This window comes from Oncorhynchus kisutch, unplaced genomic scaffold, assembly GCF_002021735.2.
Source record: "Oncorhynchus kisutch isolate 150728-3 unplaced genomic scaffold, Okis_V2 scaffold4015, whole genome shotgun sequence".
NCBI classification, from domain to species: Eukaryota; Metazoa; Chordata; class Actinopteri; order Salmoniformes; family Salmonidae; genus Oncorhynchus; species Oncorhynchus kisutch.
Window position 1 is genome coordinate 1 of NW_022265960.1, and position 16728 is coordinate 16728.

General features: G+C 43.5%; 1 pseudogene; it reads right to left on the minus strand.

Annotated features, from left to right (window-relative positions):
* Positions 1-20: 20 nt before the first annotated feature.
* The window catches only part of LOC116373076 (neurofibromin-like), a 30265-nt pseudogene continuing 13557 nt past the window's right edge, over positions 21-16728 (minus strand).

The window sequence follows — 16728 nt, forward strand, 5'->3', positions numbered from 1 at the left end:
CAGAGGTGGGAATGAACCACTTGGTAGAGACAGTGACACACACTGCGTAGCTGTGGCGGGAACTCGCTGGAGGAGTTGATAATGGCCAGGAAACCGGTCTGTGATCTGAAGAAGGTTCCGCTGGTTCTCGTCAAGGTTCTCTGACTGTTCTAGTCTACAAAGAGGGAGGGAGGGTGGAGAGGACAAAAAGAAAGGGGGAAGAGAGAGAGGAAGGGGAAAGTCTGACAACTGTCATTCACGATTGAAATAAAGTCATCATTATGGTAAGAGATTTTAACAAAGTGTTAAGTACCTCAATGGACCGTAAAGGTAATCACTCTACAAACTATCATCACCGTGCCCTAAAGAAATCACAAATATTATGGACACATTAGAAATAGTGGGTATTTGGAGACTAAAAACCCTGACCTAGTGAGATATACATGGAGGAGACTTAATCAAGCTAGTCGTCTTGACTACTTTGTATCTTTCTCTCGTGCAAGTTTTGTTTTAAATAGGAGACAGAATGCGATCGGATCATCTAATTGGCGTTCACATAACTCTTATAGATTTTCCACGTAGACGGGATATGGAAATTTAATCAAAGTTTACTGGAGGACAACTATTTTTAACTGAGACAAAATCATTTATAACTGAATTTTCAGCAAATCCCCTTATTGTTTCAGATACCTTTAAAAATGTACCTTCAGAGGTCATTCAATTCATTATTCATCAATAATGAAAAAGCAGTTTCGGCTAGAGACAAGACTAACAGGGAAATCAATGAACTAACAGTACAGTTTTTTTTGTTTTTTTTTGCAGAAACTCGTTACTGAAGACGGGAGTCATCTATGATTCTCCGAATAATATTTCAAAGAGGAAGCTAATTATTTTAGGCAGACGTTCTCTTTTCCGTCTCATCTTCTCCCACTGAATGAAGATTACGGTAAGGAATTCTTTACAAATAATATAAAAAATTGAAATTTAACAAATCAGATCAGTCCGAAGGCCAAATTACAGAGGAAGAACTTTGAGGCTTTTAAATCCTTTCAGTCTGGAAAACCCCTGGGCTTGATAGCATACCGGTAGAGGTATGTCAAACCGTTTTTGAGATACTAAAAGCGCCATTGTTAGAGTGTTTTAACTACTCCTATAGAAATGGTACTCAGCAGGAAGGTCTGATTTCTATATTATTAAAACAAGTCCCAGATGGCAAATATAAAGACCCAGTATATCTAAAAAACTGGAGGCCCCTTGCACTTAAATGTTGTGATGCAAAAATACTAGCGAAATGCAATTACATTTCGACAATTCTCCTATAAAATGAGTAAAGAAATGTATAGCAACCCCAGGTGTAAAATAGTAAATAACGGCTACTTCTCAGAGAGTTTTGAATTGTCAAGAGAAGTTAAACAAGGTAGTCCGCTGTCAACATATCTATTCGTTATGGCCATCGAAATGCTAGCTATTAAAATCAGATCCAATAACAACAGAGGATTAGAAATCCAAGGCTTAAAAACAAAGGTGTCCATGTATGGCGATGACTAAAGTTTTATATCAAGTCCGCAAGCTAGAACCCTGCAATGTCTCATTGAAGATCTAGATAACTTTTCTGGACTAAAACCTAATTATGATAAATGTACAATATTACATATTGGATCTTTAAAAATACAACTGCAGTTTACCTATAAAATGGGCTGACAGTGAAGTAGACATACTTCGTATTCGTATCACAAAATATATAAATTAGCACTCCGCAATGAATTCTATAGAAAAAAATAGACAAGATCCTGCAACCATGGAGAGGTAAATAACTGTCTATTTATGAAGAAAAAAAACTGTTCAACTCCTTAGACATATCTCAGTTTACTCACTTATGGCGCTGCCTACTCCTGACGATTTGTTTTTTAAATCATGAGCAATTTTTTTTTGCTATATCTGGGACACTAACTAGACAAAAGAAATCACATTGTAGGTTTTTTCATGAATTTATTTGCAAATTATGGTGTAAAAATAAGTATTTGGTCACCTACAAACAAGCAAGATTTCTGGCTCTCACAGACCTGTAACTTCTTCTTTAAGAGGCTCCTCTGTCCTCCACTCGTTACCTGTAATGGCACCTGTTTGAAATTGTTATAAGTATAAAAGACCTGTCCACAACCTCAAACAGTCACACTCCAAACTCCGCTATGGCCAATACCAAAGAGCTGTCAAAGGACACCAGAAACAAAATTGTAGACCTGCACGAGGCTGGGAAGACTGAATCTGCAGTAGGTAAGCAGCTTGGTTTGAAGAAATCAACTGTGGGAGCAATTATTAGGAAATGGAAGACATACAAGACCACTGATAATCTCCCTCAATCTGGGGCTCCACGCAAGGTCTCACCCCGTGGGGTCAAAATGATCACAAAAATCCCAGAACCACACGGGGGGACCTAGTGAATGACCTGCAGAGAGCTGGGACCAAAGCCTACCATCAGTAACACACTACGCCGCCAGGGACTCAAATCCTGCAGTGCCAGACGTGTCCCTCTGCTTAAGCCAGCACATGTCCAGGCCCGTCTAAAGTTTGCTAGAGATCATTTGGATGATCCAGAAGAAGAGTGGGAGAACGTCATATGGTCAGATGAAACCAAAATATAACTTTTTGGTAAAAACGCAACTCGTCGTGTTTGGAGGACAAAGAATGCTGAGTTGCATCCAAAGAACACCTTACCTACTGCGAAGCATGTGGGTGGAAACATCATGCTTTGGGGCTGTTTTTCTGCAAAGGGACCAGGACGACTGATCCGTGTAAAGGAAAGAATGAATGGGCCATGTATCGTGAGATTTTGAGTGAAAACCTCCTTCCATCAGCAAGGGCATTGAAGATGAAACATGGCTGGGTCTTTCAGCATGACAAGGATCCCAAACACACCGCCCGGGCAACGAAGGAGTGGCTTCGTAAGAAGCATTTCAAGGTCCTGGAGTGGCCTAGCCAGTCTCCAGATCTCAACCCCATAGAAAATCTTCGGAGGGAGTTGAAAGTCCGTGTTGCCCAGCAACAGCCCCAAAACATCACTGCTCTAGAGGAGATCTGCATGGAGGAATGGGCCAAAATACCAGCAACAGTGTGTGAAAACCTTGTGAAGACTTACAGAAAACGTTTGATCTCTGTCATTGCCAACCAAGGGTATATAACAAAGTATTGAGATAAATAAGTATTTGGTCAATAACAAAAGTTTTCCACCATAATTTGCAAATAAAATCATAACAAATCCTACAATGTGTTTTTCTGGGGGTTTTTTCTCATTTTGTCATTCATAGTTGAAGTGTACCTATGATGAAAATTACAGGCCTCTCATCTTTTTAAGTGGGAGAACTTGCACAATTGGTGGCTGACTAAATACTTTTTTGCCCCACTGTATATAATGAATATGAATTGGGTGGGTTGAGATTATTAAATACAGTTGAAGTCGGAAGTTTATATACACTTAGGTTGGAGTCATTGAAACTCGTTTTTCAACCACTCCACAAATTTCTTGTAAACAAACTATAGTTTTGACATATACGGTGTTCATGACAAGTAATTTTTCCAACAATTGTTTACAGACAGATTATTTCACTTATAATTCACTGTATCACATTTCCAGTGGGTCAGAAGTTTACATACGCTAAATTGACTGTGCCTTTAACCTTTTTGGACTGAGATCCCGCAATGGTATGACAACTGCCAGTGAAAGCGCAGGGCGCCAAATTCAAAACAACATAAATCCCATAAATAAAATTCCTCAAACATACAAGTATTTTACACCATTTTAAAAGATACACTTCTTGTTAATCCCACCAGTGTCCGATTTCAAAAAAGCAAACCAAACAGTTATGTTAGGTCAGAGCCAAGTCACAGAAAAACAGCCATCTTACCAGCCAAAGAGAGGAATCACAAAAAGCACAAAGAGATAAAATTAATCACTAACCTTTGATGATCTTCATCAGATGACACTCATAGGACTTCATGTTACACAATACATGTATGTTTTGTTTGATAAAGTTCATATTTATATCCAAAAATCTCAGTTTACATTGGCTCGTTACGTTCACAAGTTCCAAAACATCCGGTGATTTTGCAGAGAGCCACATCAATTTACAGAAATGCTCCTAATTAACATTGATAAAAGATACAACTGTTACACACGGAATTATAGATACATTTCTCCTTAATACAACCGCTGTGTCAGATTTCAAAAAAACTTTACGGAAAAAGCACCCCATGCTATAATCTGAGTACGGCGCTCAGAGACCAAAACAACCCAAACAGATATATGCCATGTTGTGTAGTCAACAGAAGTCAGAAATAGCATTATAAATATTCACTTAACTTTGATGATCTTCATCAGAATGCACTCCCAGGAATCCCAGTTCCACAATAAATGTTTGTTTGATAATGTCCATCATTTATGTCCAAATACCTCCTTTTTGTTTGAGTGTTCAGCCCAGTAATCCAAATTCATGACGCGCGATCACTAGGAGCAGACAAAGTTCTGTTACAGTCCGTAGAAACATGTCAAACGATGTATAGAATCAATCTTTAGGATGTTTTTAACATAGATCTTCAATAATGTTCCAACCGGAGAAGTCTTCAGAAATGAAATGGAATTCAAGCTAACTCTCACGTTAACGTGGGTCACCAGCTCGTGGCTCTCTGGCAGACCTCTGACTCATTCCCCTCTACTTCACAGTAGAAGCATCACACAAGGTTCTAAAGACTGTTGACATCTAGTGGAAGCCTTAGGAAGTGCAATTTGACCACATAGACACTGTATTCGATAGGCGAAAAACTACCCACTTCCTCTTAGGTTTTTGCCTGCCATATGAGTTCTGTGTGTCCTCACAGACATCATTCAAACAGTTAGAAACTTCAGTGTTTTCTACCCAATACCTACTAATAATATGCATTCATTAGCAAACTGGGCCTGAGTAGCAGACAGTTTACTCTGGGCACCTTATTCATCCAAGCTACTCAATACTGTCCCCAGCCCAAAGAAGTTAAACAGCTTGGAAAATTCCAGAAAATTATGTCATGGCTTCAGAAGCTTCTGATAGGCTAATTGACATCATTTGAGTCAATTCGGGGTGTAACCTATGGATGTATTTCAAGACCTACCATCAAACTCAGTGCCTCTTTGCTTGACATCATGGGGAAATCAAAAAGAAATCTGCCAAGACCTCAGAAAGAAAATTGTGGACCTCCACAAGTCTGGTTCATCCTTGGGAGCAATTTTCCAAACGCCAGAAGGTACCACGTTCATCTGTACAAACAATAGTACGCAAGTATAAAACACCATGGGACCACGCAGCCGTTCATACCGCTCAGGAAGAGACACGTTCTGTCTCCTAGAGATGAACGTACTTTTGGTGCGAAAAGTGCAAATCAATCCAGAACAGCAGCAAAGGACCTTGTGAGATGCTGGAGGAACGGTGTACAAAATATCTATATCCACAGTAAAACGTAGTCCTATAGCGACATAACCTTAAAGGCTTCCGCCTCCGCAAGGAAGAAGCCACTGCTCCAAAACCGCATTAAAAAAGCCAGACTACGGTTTTGCAAATGCACATGGGGACAAAGATCGTACTTTTTTGGAGAAATGTCCTTGATCTGATGAAACAAAAATAGAACTGTTTGGCCATAATGACCATTGTTATGTTTGGATGAAAAAGGGGGGGCTAGCTTGCGAGCCGAACAAACACCATCCCCAACGTGAAGCACCGGGGTGGCAGCATTCATGTTGTTGGGGTGCTTTGCTGCACGAGGGACTGGTGCACTTCACAAAATATATGGCATCATGAGGAGGAAAATTGGTGTGGATATATTGAAGCAACATCTCAAGACATCAGTGAGGAAGTTAAAGCTTGGTCGCAAATGGGTCTTCCAAATGGACAATGACCCCAAGCAGACTTCCAAAGTTGTGGGAAAATGGCTTAAAGACAACAAAGTCAACGGGTTATTGGAGTGGCCATCAAAGCCCTGACCTCAATCCTATAGAATATTTGTGGGCAGAACTGAAAAAGTGTGTGCGAGCAAGGAGGGTCTTCAAACCTGACTCGGTTTACACCAGCTCTGTCAGGAGGAATGGGCCAAAATTCACCCAATTTATTGTGGGAAGCTTGTGGAAGCTATCCAAAACGTTTGACCAAGTTAAACCATTTGAAGGCAATGCTACCAAATACTAATGAGTGTATGTAAACTTCTGATCCACTGGAATGTGAATAAATAAATAAAAGCTGAAATAAATCTCTAGTATTATTCTGACATTTCACATTCTTAAATAAAGTGGTGATTCCATAACCTAAGTCAGGGAATTTTTACTAGGATTAAATGTCAGGAATGTGAAAAACTGAGTTAAATGTATTTGGCTAAGGTGTATGTACACTTCTGACTTCAATTGTATAAAAGCACTTTCTTTTTTCTCTTTAGTTCATTCTCTTGGTTGTTGGTGCTTGGGGGTTTCTTGGGGGTGGGGAATGGAATTAATTGTATTTTGTTTTTCTTGGGGGGGGGGGGGGGTCTGTGGGAGGGGTATCGAATGGTTGAGGGACAGCTATTGGGGAACCCTTCGGGGGTTGGGCCTTCACGTTTTTTTGGCCTGGTGGGAGATCTGTCAACGTTGCCTTGAGCAGGGATTTGACCATGGAGGCTTCTGTGTGTCGCTCTGAATGGAGTCTGTTGGATGAATGGTAAGATGTAGTTGTGAGCGGCTTCACTGCAAGTATATTGTATGTTTCAGATATTCACTTTTTTAAAAAAAAATATTTTTAAAAGTCAGGATTGCCTTGGTAACTTCCATATTAAAAAGGTTACCCCCCAAAATTGCTCAAATCGACATGCTATCCTATACCACCACACCAGGCTACCACAGTCTAACTGGTGGAATGCTTCCGGTTAATGTTCCGACCTGGTTGTGTCCACCTCAAAGCTGATGTTGTGCCACTCTGGGTTGGTTGACGACCCTTTAAGTAGAGGCTCCAGGAGCTTCTGTAGGTACGCCGCCCCGTAAACTAACACAAAGAATTTCAACATTAAAATGCCTTTAAAATTCCAGGCTTGGTGCGAGTGCTTCAGGTTTATACCATTTTAAAATTGTCTGTATGGGAGAGAAATGTGGTTTTACCTTGAAACAGAAGGTCATGATTTTACTGGCCAGAATGTTGCCTCTGAAGAGAGTCTGCATGGAGTCAGCCAGCTCTACTCCTTGGAGAAACATATTCCACAGCAGCTGATACAGCAGGTGGCGAGAGTCAAACAGTGTCACAAACACACGGGCCAGCTCGTCCTGAAGAAGACACAGGAGGACACACTATGTTTCAACAACTAATGCCTCAAATTCTCATACTTGCACAGGGGTGGCAAACCCTTTTCCTGGAGAGCTACAGGACATGCAGGCGTTTGCTCCAGCCCTGCACTAACATGTCTGATTCTACTAATAAATCAGGTTTGTTATTGTAGTGCTCATCATTGTGAAGGTTTGTCACCCAAAAGGCTGTGTTTCGTACATACCCATTGGGATCCTGGCACCACATGGCCAGTGCCATGGCGATGGGCAGCTCTCCCTGGTCTCCCATCATGGTGACCAGCTCCACCAGCCTTTCAAAGCGGTCTGCCAGCACCGTCTCTGCCAGAGTGTCAAACTCTGTCCCCTGCTGGAGGATCTTAGTCAGAACCTCCATGAAGGTGGCCCGTGTCTGCAGGTCCTTATGGTAGCCCAAACCTGGAGAAGGGTGGATGGTGGGGGGAGGAGAGAGAGACGGATAGAGAGACAGAGCGACAGAGGGGGCACAAGAGAAGATTAAGGGTGGCAAAGGATACAGGGACATTATATTTGAGGTTTGATTGTTCATTTTGGAAGCTATGGTCCTTGGTAGATGGAAGGACTAACATTATAGCTTTCCTGGCACTATAAAAAGGTGGAGAAATACTACTGCTACAGTAGATCACCGATAGAGTGCATGAGTCCGCTGTCCACGTTGGCGTTGAGGAGGTTGGACATGGCCAGGACAGTACAGTGTCTGAGGGAGGCCAGGCGTCGAGACATGCCCCTCTTCCTCCCAACCACCGGCTGGCCATCATCCTCCACCTCACTGCAGTCATTCAGCAGGTTCATGAACAGGGTAAAGTACCTGGGTACAGGGGGTAAGGCAGGGTTCAGAACACTTAACAGGCAGTTTGAATTAAAATCACGTGCACATTTAAGTTAATGTATTCCTTTACTTCTATACAGAAAACACAGTTTATTTTGCGTGTGGAAATGTTACAGCATGCACAGTAAACAGAAAGCTGAAGAGCAGCAACAGATAACTAAGTCTCTCTGGATAAGCACGTCAGCTACATGACTAAAAGGTATAGGAGTGTATATGGGGCGGCAGGGTAACCTAGTGGTTAGAGAGTAGGACTAGTAACTTAAAGGTTGCAAGTTCGAATCCCAGAGCTGACAAGGTACAAATCTGTCGTTCTGCCCCTGAACAGGCAGTTAACCCACTGTTCCTAGGCAGTCATTGAAAATAAGAATTTGTTCTTAACTGACTAGTTAAATAAAGGTTAAAAAAATATTTTAAAAACTTTTTTTTTTTTAAAGGTATATGAGTAAAGCATGTTGTAGTTACTTGAGGAAGAGCTGGGACTTGGCCTCCATCAGCTCCACCCCGTCTCCCTCCTCTGGCTGAAGAGGCAGGCCAGCTAACAAAGACACCACCGCCTCCATACTGGCCTGGTCCAGGTCTCTGGTCAGACACTTGATATCGTCATCAGCAGCCTGGTTGGAGGTGCCCATCACCCAGTCTGTCAGGTACTCCACCATCTTGTTCCTGGCAAATGTGGTGAGGGGTTGAATTAACAAAAATGATTGATTCTTGAAGAACATAACTTATAAATGTCTCATGAGCTGTCGTACCCCATCAGAACTCAAAATATACACTTAGTTTATAAACGTTGGAGTAAAAGAAGTAAATGTAAACAAAACACTACATAGCCTCAACGCATTGTTAAAACTATACTTTTTATATCAGGTATGGTCATTCTATAGCTCTGTCTGTGAATTTGGGAGTGGTAATATTTCTCCAGATCAATCCAACTTTTTTTAATTGTTGGAACTGCTGACTGAAGCTTTAAGGTAGCATTTAGCTAGTTTGGCTAGCATTAAGCTAGAGTTTAGGTCTGTCCAGGAGGGAGTGCCGTCTCTGTCGCTCACCTGAACTTCATCTCCTGGCAGAAGGACAGGTCGTCTCGTCTCTCCATCATCACCTCCACCAGCTGGCACAGCTTGGTTTTCATCTGGATGGCATGCAACGTGTTGCCTAAGACACGCACGTACCTGGGGGGGGGTGAGATCAGACCGAATAAGGTCCTGAAGAGTGACAACTGATTAGGTATTTCATAAGCTGTGAGTGTTTGTCTCTCACCTGACCAGGTTGAGCATCATGGTCTCTATGCTGGCCTGTCCAAGGTGCTCTGAGCTGCCCTCAGCATGGTTATCCAGTAGGTTCTTCATGATGGCAATGGTCTGCTCCACAAACTGTGTGTTAGTGTCATTGATGGGGACCTGCAAGGGCACAGAGACAAATGAATGAAATCAGTTTAAACTACTTTCCTGCTAATGTCAACAAATCAGCTTTATAATGAACTAATGAAATTCAACAACATCAGCGCAGGCAGGGCTCTGTGCTGCAATCAGCAAAAAAGTCACCATCCCCCTGTAAAACTCCCTAGAATGACATTCTACACGAATACAATTCAAATAATTGGTTAACGTGCCCCATCCTCCTCCGCAGCCCATCCACTCACCGGCCCCTGTGTGTCGAAGAAGCGTCCGATGCTGTTCCTTAGCTTGTTGAAGAGCATGTGGTACAGGACCGGGCTGAGCTCCAGCCCCAGCAGCTCCTTGACGTTGGTGCGGACGTGTAGACCCACCCTCTCATGACCACATACCAGCAGGACCAGCAGGCGGTCCAGGAACCTGCCCAGGGGGGTTTCAGTGGAGGAAGAGGAGGAGCAGGTGGCTGAGGCTCCAGCTGCAGCGTTGGAGACCTCACAGACACTCACAGAGACCATAGAGTACTTGCGTTCGCTCATGGGGCCCATAGGGGGGCTGTAGGTGGTGGGGCCACAGGGCTTGCTGTGCTGGGACAGACACACCCCACCCAGAGCACACAGGAAGCCTGTCATGTTGATCCACTCCTGCAGGGGGAGACAAATGGGGTTGAGTTTGGAGCAATGGCCCCTATATTATTATTTTTTATTAACAGTGAAACACACCCAAATCCTAAAATGTAAGTGCTCTTACCTGACCATCCTCCACCTTGTTTTTGGGAAAGTTCAGAATCTGTTTGGTGTCCTGCTCCCATTTTGCATGCGTGTCCTCCCATGCCTGGGGTGAGACATGGAAACAAGAAGGGACAAGTCACTAATACTGGAAGGATGTAAGCAAGGATAAACTGTATTTTATGCTTCTTTATTCTTTCACACCTCAGTGTTTCCTGCAGTGGGGTGCTCTATCCTTCTCAACAAGGCCATCACTCTCTTCTGCAGGGTGGAACGTCCTACCAAACAGAGAAACAAGTAGCGGCGTCACGGTCTGAAACCGTTGGCCTTTTTAGTGACTCTCAGAGCATGTTATAGTGGTGTTCAAAACAGTGTTTTTACTGACCGGTGGCCATTATGTTGCTGACGGAGGCAAACTCTGTGAAGGTGGCGTAGTTGGGCAGGATGTTCTGGACGAGCACCTCGTCAGCGGAACAGCGGATGTCAGCCTCCTCACACAGGTGTCTGAAGCAGGACATGGCCACCAGCACGGCCTCGGTGTCAGGGCTCCACAGAAACATGTATAGACACACCTCCAGTTTGGTCTGGGCCTGTCTGCAGATGGGGATTCCACTGCCCTGCGTGGCACACTCCTGGGCGAGCAGAGAGGAGTTAGACACGTCCAACACACATTTAGACATGTCCAACACACATTTAGACATGTTCAACACGTGTATTTGACTTGTATAACTGCAAAACACTCCGGACGGTTTTCCAGACCTAAGCTAGTCCTAGACTTAAACATTATTTTGAATGGAAATTCTCTATTGAAAGTGCTTTTTAGTTCAGAACTAGGCTTAATCTGCATCTGGGAAACTAGCCCTCAATGGTTATTCTGATGTGAGGTTAGAGTCCCTGACCTCACCTTGTTCTTTAGGAGGAACTTGTTCCTGCAGATAAGGATCTCCCTCAGCCACTTCAACACCTCTGTACTGTTCACCATCTGGTGACCAATCAGCTTCTTGCAGATCAGGAAGAGAACCAGGGAGCTGCAATGGGATAGGCCAGTGTTAGAGCCCAATGGAATCTCAACACCCCCCCCCTAAAGACTGGGACTACTACTGAATCCATGACCAGTGTGTCTGTCTACATGGATTATCTCTGGACTGAAAAGCCCCCAAAACTAAACCATGTCCTTGTACCTGATGTCCCAGAAGGTTTCAATGGGGGCCTGAGGGTTCCACAGCTCAATGGTCTCAGGCAGGTGCAGCACCAGCAGAGCCTGGGCAGGGAGAGAGAGACAGATAGGGAGAAATATGCCTTACTTGAAGTTAATAATTCAATGCTAGGGAATAGAACTGAAGTGGACAGAATGAGAAAGAATAAAGAAGCAGAGTAGATGGAGTGAGAGTAAGGGAGAGAAGGAGTGTGAACTGACCTCCATGGCCTCCTGGGAAAGCTGGGCTGTATTGACCAAGGGCACCAGCTGCACCAGGCCTGCAATCAGCTCTGCTGTGCTGCTCTGAGTCTCCTGAGCCTGCTTCCCTGGGTTCTACAACACACACAATGTCAAACATGCATGTATGGGTGAACGCAAGGGCGGAGAGGAAATCGAACCACACACACATAAGTGGAAGGGAGGGTGATTAACTATTCAAACAGAACCAAGGGACATTGTCTCAGTATATACAGTTGAAGTCGGAAGTTTACATACACCTTAGCCAAGTACATTTAAACTCAGTTTTTCACAATTCCTGACATTTAATCCTAGTAAAAAGTCCCTGTTTTAGGTCAGTTAGAATCACCACTTTATTCGGTCATTATGGCCAAACAGTTCTATTTTTGTTTCATCAGACCAGAGGACATTTCTCCAAAAAGTACGATCTCTGTCTCCGTGTGCAAACCGTAATCTGGCTTTTTTTATGGCTGTTTTGGAGCAGTGGCTTCTTCCTTACTGAGTGGCCTTTCATGTTCTGTCAATATGGGACTCATTTTACTGTAGATATAGATACTTTTGTATCGGTTTCCTCCAGCATCTTCACAAGGTCCTTTGCTGTTGTTCTGGGATTGATTTTCAGTTTTCGCACCAAAATACGTTCATCTCTAGGAGACAAAACGCGTCTCCTTCCTGAGCGCTATGATGGCTGCGTGGTCCCATGGTGTTTGTACTGTTTGTACAGATGAACGTGGTACCTTCAGGCATTTGGATATTTCTCCCAAGGATGTACCAGACTTGTGGAGGTCTACAATTTTTTTTCTGAGGTCTTGGCTTATTTCTTTTGATTTTCCCATGATGTCAAGCAAAGAGGCACTGAGTTTGAAGGTAGGCCTTGAAATATCAATTTACATTTATTTCTATAGCCCTTCTTACATCAGCTGACATCTCAAAGTGCTGTACAGAAACCCAGCCTAAAACCCCAAACAGCAAGCAATGCAGGTGTAGAAGCACATTGGCTAGGAAAACTCCCTAGAAAGGCCAAAACTTAGGAAGAAACCTAGAGAGGAACCAGGCTATGATTGGTGGCCAGTCCTCTTCTGGCTGTGCCGGGTGGAGATTATAACAGAACATGGCCAAGATGTTCAAATGTTCATAAATGACCAGCATGGTCAAATAATAATAATCACAGTAGTTGTCGAGGGTGCAACAGGTCAGCACCTCAGGAGTAAATGTCAGTTGGCTTTTCATAGCCGATCATTCACATCAAATCAAATTTATTTCTATAGCCCTTCGTACATCAGCTGACATCTCAAAGTGCTGTACCGAAACCCCGCCTAAAACCCCAAACAGCAAGCAATGCAGGTGTAGAAGCACGGTCATTGAGAGTATCTCTACCGCTCTTGCTGTCTCTATAGAGTTGAAAACAGCAGGTCTGAGACAGGTAGCACGTCCGGTGAACAGGTCAGGGTTCCATAGCCGCAGGCTCCATCCACAGGTACACCTCCAATTGACTCAAATGATATCAATTTGCCTCAGAAGCTTCTAAAGCCATGATATCATTTTCTGGAATTTTCCAAGCTCTTTAAAGGCACTGTCAACTTAGTGTATGTAAACTTCTGACCCACTGGAATTGTGATACAGTGAATTATAAGTGAAATCATCTGTCTGTAAACAATTGTTGGAAAATGACTTGTGTCATGCACAAAGTAGATGTCCTAACCGACTTGCCAAAACTATAGTTGGTTAACAAGGAATTTGTGGAGTGGTTGAAAAACGAATTTTAATGACTCCAACCTAAGTGTATGTAAATCTCCGACTTCAACTGTATGTGTTTGTTGGTGTCAGACTTACGTGCAGCATGAGTTTGGGGTCAGCGTGGATGAGTTTGACCAGAGCGAGGAGGAGGCACTTGTAGCTGCGTGTATCCAGGTCTGTGGTTTTCTCTTTGAACTTAAGGCTGGTGGTCATTTTCTCTTTAAATGACAGACTCTGTCAGAGAGAGAAGTTGTAAATTTAGGTGTAGCTAATACATACTTTTCCTAAGAGGTTCGCTTACACAGGAAAACAAAAGGTGTTTCAAACGATTGGTGTGAAAATGAGTGTGAATGTGCGCGTGTGTGTAGTCCCTTTCTCACCGGCGTCATGCGTAGTGGGGCATGTGTGTGAAGGCCTTGCATCACTCGGCTCAGAGTGTCTGAGAACATTAGTCGCAGCTCTCCAGAGTAGCAGTACACTGCATCAATCTTAGGCCACCAGTCCAGATCAGACTAAAGGATGAAGAGGATAGAAGCTCATTAATATTGCACTGCTGTGGGAAAGGCCAATGAGATCAGCACTGTCCTATTAAATGTACTTCGACTGAACTTGGTAGGAAGTAGTAGTGGAGACGGTACAAACTTACATTGGTGATGATTCTGTGCAGGGAGTTGACCAGGACAAAGTGAAAGGTAGAGGGGGAGGCGGAGGCCAAACAGACCTGAGGAGATTGTCTTTATTAATGTTTCGTCAAAAAAGCCGCTTTGACACAGAGGTATCATTCAGACATGGTCTGCACATTTTCTGCCAATGAGCTGAGCAGACTGACTGACCTTAAAGTGCTGATTGTTGTGAGGGTTGATACGGAAACAGGAGACGAAGCAGTCGATCATGAGGTCCACGTCTGCGTTCTGGCTGCCTGCCCCGCGAGAGAAGGGCTTGGTGGGGTTGAAGAGCAGGGCCTGATGGGATAGATAAGTGTCTGTATGTGACCGTCTGCAATATTCCAAATTAACCAATTTCCCAATTAACCCTTACGCAAGGGGCTTTGTGAAGGTCTGAAAGGATTGGATAGGTATTAGCAAAATGGTCATAGCTCCATAGCGGTAGCACTAGCACAAAAGTTGCACTATAAAAGTCTAAGGGGTAGCCATAGGAATATCAATCATTGTTTACCGTTCAGGACGTTGTAGATAGAAATGTTCTATATAGAAATGACATTGTCAATTTTACTCCACGACTGGAATGACGAACATAAAACCCAGACACCACTGCTGTAGTGTTCCCTAGCCCCCAGAGGGCGACAGAGTGTTTCGTTTATCTGACCTTGAGGTCCACCACGATGGACTGCACCAGGAGGAAGATGCCCGAGTGGTCCTCCCGGTTGATGTAGGTGGAGGCCTTGCACAGTTTGACACAGGCGATGGCTGCACTCTCTGTTAGTTGCTTGCTGCCCCCCTGGCCTGCTAGAGCCTTCCTCAAGCTCTCCAGGAACAGCTTCTGTAACGAGATAGTTGCTTTCTCTATCAGCCACACTACCTATTTAATCCCAGTGTGTGTGTGTGTGTGCGCACTCATCTCACCTTGTTGGCCTTGCTCTCCTCCACCACCTCTCGAGAGATGATGTGTGTGATCTCGGGACAGAGGATGAGGAGGATGATCTGTAGAGGCCACACCGCTGCCTTCCTCTTGGCACTCTCAGCAAAGCTGTCCACCAGGTCAAACAGCCTCTCCGCAGCATCTAAAGAGCGTGCCAGACAGACGAGTGAGATAGCCCTTAACTCATCATACTTCTTATTTATCGTCCTGATCTGTTCCCTACAGTCCCTTTGAGACTGAAGATTTCACATTAGAAAAAGTAAAATGAAAAGTGCATGTAATGATAGCATCTGCATTGTGTTTCAGTCCAATACAAGGCACTTGAGAATACTGACCTGCCATGTCTGTCTGTGGTCTCTGGTAGAGCATGGTAAACTCATCAGGGTAGTTCTCTACCCAGTTCCAAAAGGCCTGGGGAGGAACACAAATATTTAGCACTGTCCTCTCTAGAATGGGACAGTAGCTATGTTTCCATGAACTTTTCCAGTGATTTATTAGCGACATTTAGAACGTTTGAATAGAAAATCATTTTAATACATTTGCAAAATAAATGTAGAATAAGGCTGTAATGTAACAAAATGTGGAAAAAGTCCAGGGATCTGAATACTTTCCGAAGCCACAGATCAATTGCCTGCTACGGTGCATTTCCATCCAACTGTCTTGTGTCGATAAAAACAGCTGGACGTAATGACGTCACACCAACAAACAGAAGACGTTTTCACAAAAACCTGGTGTTGAATAAACATGAAGGAGTTGAAGTGTTTCCATTATCCATTTAGGCAAATTGCACATGATTAATATGGCGACAGCCTGGATTCCCTCCCAGCCATCTGTCCCATGTCTCAGGTAGCCCACAAAGGCCAGCATGGATAGAGCGCAAGAATTTACTAATCTGCCATAGTCTAATAATTCCTATGTGCCAATTTATTGTCATGGTGAACTTTGCACTGCAGTTGATCTGAAATAATGGGATAGTAAAACTTGCATAGTGCTCTGTGTACCGTCAACACTATTTGGCAATCAACATTTATTTGAAAAACATTGCTTCTATCATCATTTGTAGCAATAAAGAAAGTTTAAAGAATGGTGTCAATCTTTAGAGCATTTTTCCTATAGCTGCCATTTCATTACACATTTCAATGTTTTTTCCAATAAACCTGGATCAATGGAAACCTGCATCAATGGAAACCTGCAACCTGTGATGTCCTCAAAGTGGAAAATTGTATTTTAAACCTTTCATCAGCAGCCAAGAGGTGGCAGTAGTGAATACCATGAATAATACACTACATGTTCAATGGTATGTGGACACCTGCTAGTCAAACATCTCATTCTAAAATCATGGGCATTAATAAGGAGTTGGTCCCCCTTTGCTACTATAACAGCCTCCACTCTACTGGGAAGGCTTTCCACTAGATGTTCAAACACTGCTGCGGAAACTTGATTCCATTCAGCTGCAAGAGCATTAGTGAGGTTGGGCACTGATGTTGTGCGATTAGGCCTGGCGCGCAGTCGGCGTTCCAATTCATCCCAAACGTGTTCGATGGGGTTGAGGTCAGGGCTCTGTGCAGGCCAGTCAAGATCTACCACACCGGTCTCAACAAACCATTTCTGTATGGACCTTGCTTTGTGCATGGGGGCATTGTCATGCTGAAACAGGAAAGGGCCTTCTCCAAACTGTTGCCACAAAG